Here is a 6,945-nt window from a genome sequence, read left to right on the forward strand (position 1 = left end):
CTGGATCAACTGAAGGGAGGAAAATATTTCAGCAAGATCAACTTGAAGTTAGGATATCACCAGGTGCCAATCAAACCCTTTGATGTGTGGAAGACTGACTTCAAAGCCGAGGTGGGCCTTTTCGAATGGTTGGTTATGCCTTTCAGGTAGACGAATACTCCTGAAACCTTCATGAGGCTGATGGATGACAGCTTGCGGCCATTCACCAAGTCATTTGTAGTGGTATACTTGGATGACATGCTGATCTTCAACCAGAGTTGGGAAGAGCACCTCGAACACATCCGAGAGGTTCTCCAAACACTGTGGCAACACAAGCTATGTGCCAATTTGGAGAAATCCACTTTTGGCATGACCCAGGTTCAGTATCTAGGATACATTATTTATGAACGCGGGTGCATGTCGATCCAGCCAAGATCCAGGTCATTTGGGATTGACCAACTCCAACCACTCTAACAAAGCTCCGTAACTTTCTTGGTCTTGCCAATTTCTACCGCAGGTTCATCTTGGGATTCTCTCATATCACTTAGTCCTTGAGTCAAGTCACTAAGGGAAGAGCGAAAGAAAAATTATTTTCGTCTAAATCTCAACAGAAGGCATTCATAGAGTTGAAACATCACCTCTACTCTACACCAGTGCTCATATTACCAGACTTACAACAACCATTTGAGATCGAGACAGATGCCTCTAACTATGATATTGGAGCAGTCCTTACTCAACAGGGGAATCCAGTGGCATATCACAGTGAGACAATTTTAGACACAGTCCAGAAGTATCCCACTTATGACAAAGAGATGTATTCCATTGTGCAGGCCTACCGATAATGGAAGAATTACATTTTGGGGAAGGAAACGATCATCCACATAGACCACCGGCCCCTGCAGTTCATATAGATGCAAGGGAATTTGCACAATGATCGTCATTCGAAGCGGTCCACATACCTGCAACAATTCCATTTGAATATCAAGTATAAGAAGGGCAACACCAATAATGTTATAGACTACCTTAGTCAACCACCAATCATTTCATTAATCACCGTGCTCAACTCTTGTGGGAACAAGAATTATGATTGGCCGCTTCTCTACAAAAGTGACCCAAAATTTAGCCACACATACCTAACACTCTTGGAGGGTCAGTAAGTTCTAGATTTTCACCTCCAAGATGCCTTGTTATGCCACTTGGGACAACTTTTTGTTCCTTCAAGCGAGCGAGCCAAGATGATTTTGGAAGCGCACTACAGTCGGGCCACTAGGCATTGTGGGGTCGAGAAAACGATGGGAGTACTGTAGAAGTATTTGTATTGGCCAAATATTCGACGGGATGTTTGCTGAAATATGGAAACAAGAATATTCCAATTTAATTTGTCCTTGAATTAAATTGTTAATTAAAATCAAATTTAGTCTTAATAGCTACTTGGAAATAATTAATTAATTTACTTTAAATTAATTAGTTGGAGAAATTCAAGTTAGAAGTCTTTTTGAAGTCATGCAAGAGTTATCCCTTAAATTAAGGAGATAAGATTTAGTTATAATTGAGTTGTAATTAGTTAAATCATTTTACTAAGTTAAGTCCGATTAAATTAGTTCCAAACTCTTTGAGGAACTAATAGTGAGTTAACAGTCAGTTGATGCATTAATGCACTCAACTAGTGCTACTCTAGTTAACTGAATATTGCCTCATCAAAAACTCATATGTGTCTATTCTGAGAAAGATCTAGTTTAGATTAATGTTCAAGGACAGTGCACTATCAGTTGCATGTGTTCAATAATGGAGAAAACTCATGCATGCAGTCAAGGATTTATCCTTGAGGATTGTGTAATTTTGAAGGAGGTTTTTCATTTGGTTGAAGGCTAATCATCCACAAGGAACAACGCAAGGAAATCAGAGCTTGGAGGGTAGAGAGGAAGGCTGGAGAGAAGCTAAGATTTCTTGTGAGCATATGTGAGGATTGTATTGAGACCTGGCTAGTTGTGAGAGCTAAGGCTTTGTATAATTCTAATGTATTTCCACCACGTATGATGATACAATAATGTGGGGTTTTTAGCTGAGGCTTTCCCCAAAGTATTTTCATGTGTATTGTGCCATTGATTCTTCTTCTTCCTTTGGTTATATTTTTCAGCTTGATCTTTAAGCTTCCACAAATTGATAGTAGAAGTAGGTTATAGTATTCTGCTTTGATTTATATTGCATTATCGGGTTAACCTACAAAAATTTTCTACATGGTATCAGAGCTATGAACAATATACTGGGAAGAGAATTTGGAGTTTGAAGTTCGGGGTTGAAGGTGCAAATCAATTTCATATCATACTTCAAGGTTGGCCAATGACATTCTATGGCTTGAGACTCGATTATTCCTTAGAAGGTAGCTCGAATTACATAGCATGGAAAGATAGAATGGAGGCTATATTAGAAGACAATGGCTTGAAGGAATTCGTTGATCAAAAAATCCCAAAGCCAACTTCAACTAATGCACAAGAGTTGGTAGAGTGGAAGAAGTGTGTGGCGAAGGCAAGATGGATCATCCTTGAGGGAGTTCGAGACCATATTGTCTTGAGTATCCATGGGAAGGATACTCCATTTTCAATGTGGAAGACATTGAAGGACCTCTACTAGAACAATAGCAACCATAGGAAATTGGTGCTCAAGGATAAGCTTCAAAGAATCAAGACAGAGAAGGGAAATACTATTTCCACATATCTGAACAACCTCACCACCTGCAGAGATGAGCTTGGCAGTGTGGGAATAACTACTACCGATGATGATATGGTGAGCCTCGCTCTCCTTGGCTTTCCAAAGAGTTGGAATAGCTGCCAGGACTTTGTGAATGGAAGGGAGAAACTGTCAGATTGGGAACGACTGTGGTCAGATCTTATGCAGGAGGAGATCAGGAAGAGACACGAGATGGTTCTTCATCCAAGAATGATGATGAAGAAAATTTGGCCTTAACAAGTAAGGCAAGGAAAGGGAAGGCAAAGGCTTCCCATTTCAAATCGAATTCTTCTCACGGAGGGAAGAAGGGTGACATGTCTAAAGTAAGATGCTTTAATTGTCACAAGATGGGACAGTATGCAACTAATTCCCCATTGAATAAGTCCAATAAGGGATCCTCAGAAGGATCGGAAGGTGAGGCATTAGCCTCTCAGTTCAAAATGGACTTTACCCGCATCGTATGCATAGTGTCATTGATGATGGGTTTTGTTTGGTATCTTGACATTGGAGCCTCATTCCACATGACCGGTGATAAAAATTTATTCAATGCCATGGAGGAGAAAGACCTCAGGATGTGTATAGAGATTGGGGATGACAGAAGGTACAGTGTTTCAGGAGTGGGCACAGTTACTTTTAAGAGGGAGCATGGAGCTCCTTTGACCTTGACAAATGTGATGTATGTGCCTAGATTGAAGAAGAACTTAGTATCAGTCAAGATGTTTGAGGAAAAAGGCTACGATGTTGTCTTTAGTAAAGGAAAGGCATTCCTAAGACACATAGACACGGGTTAAACCAAGACGATAGGGATTTAGGTGAAGAATCTCTATAAACTAGAGGTAGATGATTGTAAAACATTGAGTATGAAAGTAGAATTGATGGAAAGCCAAGACATTGGTGAGTTGTGGCATAGCCGGTTGGGCTATTTTCATCATGGGGCTTTGAAGATAATGTAGTAGATATCTACAGTACTTCCCAAAGGGAAACTTGAGAAACTTGACACATGCAAAGGTTGTACCTTGGGAAAGTACACCAAGTTTTCCTTTCATGATTGAGACAGTCGAGCAGAATCTATCTTAGAGCGAGTTCATTTTGATTTGTGTGGACCATTCTTAATGGCATCCAGAGTGAAGCAAAGGTATTATGTGATTTTCATTAATGACTATTCTCGTAAATGCTGGATTGATTTCATGCAGAAGAAGGACCAAACCTTCACAAAGTTTTGTGACTTAAAATCTTTGGTCGAGAAATATTCAAGGAAGAAGATCAAGGCCTTGAGAAGAGACAATGGTGGAGAATGTTTCTCTCAAGAGTTTAAGGAATTTTGTGCAGTGGAAGGAATTAAACGAGAGTTGGCGGCACCTCATAACCCACAACAGAATGGGGTGGCCGAGAGGAAGAACAAAACTTTCATGACGAAGGCCTACCACTTCACTTGTGGGCTGAGGCATGCAACATAATAGTCTCTTTGCAGAATAGAAGCCCACATCACATACTTGGTATGAAGACACCAGAGGAAGATTTCTCCAATAAGAGACCAGATGTGGGTCACTTCAGGATCTTTGGCTCATCGGTATATTGCCATGTGACAAAGGATGCATAGAAAAAGCTTGAGTCGACATCATAGTTGGGGATATTTGTGGGGTACACTGATACACCTCACGACTATCGGGTGTACTTTCCTACCAGTCGGAGGACAATGGTTCGCAGATATCTCAAGTTTGATGAGAAGAAGGCCATGCGAGTTTCCCTTGAGAGGGAGCTCTAATACAGGTTGTGGAGGAATTGTTGGTTCCTAAGGAGGAGGAGCATGAGACTGTTGCAGAGCAGCTGCATGCAAAGGTTCTAGGAGTGGAGACATCCACTCAAGCAGAGTCTTCCAAAGATGGACAAAAGTGCACACGAGATGCTGATAGATTGTTGGAGGATATGAGAGAGAATGTGGGAGCATCATCTTCTCAGTGCAGACAGAAGAGGTCACTTGAGAGGTACACTGGATACATGGCCCTTGCTGGGGAATGTGTTGAGACCAAGCCATATCCCTTTGAGGAAGCAGTGCAGTAGCCGATTTGGGTTGATGTTGTGGTGGAGAAGTATGACTCTGTAGTTCGTAACATTGTTTGTTATGTGGTTTTGAGACCAGAGAACAAGTCAGTTATGAGTTCCCATTGGCTTTACAAGGTAAAGTAAGCTTCTAATGGTAGTGTGGAGAAGCATAAGGAAATATTTGTTTCTCGTGGCTTTTCACAGGTCGAGAGGATCATGTTGTTGTACTATATTTCGACAGAGGAGCAAGATGCTGACATTTTGATAAAGGCATTGTCAAAGTGTAAATTTGAGTTCCATAGAGATAGGATCATGGTGGCAGATTATCCCTTTCTTGTTGAGAGGGGGTGTTGAAATATGGAAAAAAGAATATTCCAATTTAATTTGTCCTTGAATTAAGTTGTGAATTAAAATCGAATTTAGTCTTAACACCTACTTGGAAATAATTAATTAATTTATTTTAAATTAATTAGTTGGAGAAATTCAAGTTAGAAGTCTTTCTGAAGTCATGCAAGAGCTATCCCTTAAATTAAGGAGATAATATTGAGTTATATTTGAATTGTAATTAGTTAACTCAGTTTACTGAGTTAAGTCCAGTTAAATTAGTTCCAAACTATTTGAGGAACTAATAGTGAGTTAACAGTCAGTTGATGCATTAATGTACTCAACTAGTTCTACTCTAATTAACTAAAGATTACCTCATTAGAAACTCGTGCCTGTCTATTCTGATAAAGATACAGTTGAGATTAATGTTCAAGGATAGTGTACTATTAGTTGCATGTGTTTTCTCATGGAGAAAACTCATGCATGCAGTCAATGATTTATCCTTGAGAATTGTGCATTTTTGAAGGAGGTTTTTCACTTGGTTGAACGCTAATCATCCACAAGGAACAATGAAAGGAAATAGGAGCTTGGAGGGCAGAGAGGAAGGCTGGAGAGAGGCTAAAATTTCCTATGAGCATCTGTGAGGATTGTACTGAGAGTTGGCTAGCTGTGAGAGCTAAGGCTTTGTATAATTCCTATGTATTTCCATCATGTATGATAATACAATAATGTGGGGTTTTTAGCTGAGGCTTTCCCCAAAGTATTTTTATGTGTATTGTTCCATTGATTCCTCTTCTTCTGGTTATATTGTTTAGCTCAATTTTTAAGCTTCTGCAAATTGATAGTAGAAGTAGGTTATAGTATTCTTCTTTGATTTATATTGCGTTATTTGGTTAACCTACACAGATTTTCTATAATGTAGGGAAGTACATTAGATCCCGCACTACCTATGCCATTGCCAAATCGACCTTCAAGAAGCAAGACCTCTATAATCTGTTGCCTACCACTAGTCGACCTTGGGAATCCATCTCCATGGATTACATGTCGGGCCTTTCTTCTACTAAGCATGGCATTGATTGTGTTTTTATGGTCGACGACAAATTCTCGAAGATGGCCATTATTGTGGCTTGTAAGAAGAATATCACAGAAGAAGCCACTGCTAAACTCTTCTTTGAATGAGTGTGGGTACACTTTCGGATCCCATAGTCTATCATCTCAGATCGGGACAACAGGTTCCTCATTACATTTTGGTCTAGTTTCTGGTTGATGTTGGACACCAAACTCACTAAGTCCATAGCTTTCTATCCCCAAACTGATGGCCAGGTAGAGGCCTTCAACAGGATTTTCATACATATTCTGCACATGTACAACTCAAAGCATCCATGCACATGGGATGGGAGCCTCCCCTATGTCCAACACAATTATAACTGGGCTCTACACGACTTGATTGACCACAACCCTTTTCACGTGGGCTTGAGATTCTAGCCACTATGTCCCATTTATGTGGCCATGCTATTTGTAGCTACTCAGGAAAATTCAACTCATGTCCAGTCTGAAACTGACAAGGAAAACAACTTCATTGAGCACATCCAACATATCTACCAACAGGTCCATGACATTCTAGAGAAATCAAATGCCAAGTACAAGCAACGACATGATAACCATCGGGTGCCACACAAGTTTCAGGTGGGCAACAATATCTGGTTGCATTTTCAAAAGGAACGCCTTACTGGAGCCTATCGGAAACTCAAACCACTCTAATATGATATCTTAGACTCAGTCTGGTCAGCCCTCCGTTAGAGATCAAAGCTCTTTCTGCATTTCAATTTTAGGTGTCCCGCTCCATCCATTCAACTACATTTTGCTAGGGAC

Source organism: Pinus tabuliformis, chromosome 6 (genome assembly GCF_031772625.1).
Source record: "Pinus tabuliformis cultivar Carrire ecotype Pingquan chromosome 6, CPIR1, whole genome shotgun sequence".
In the NCBI taxonomy this organism is placed as follows: domain Eukaryota; kingdom Viridiplantae; phylum Streptophyta; class Pinopsida; order Pinales; family Pinaceae; genus Pinus; species Pinus tabuliformis.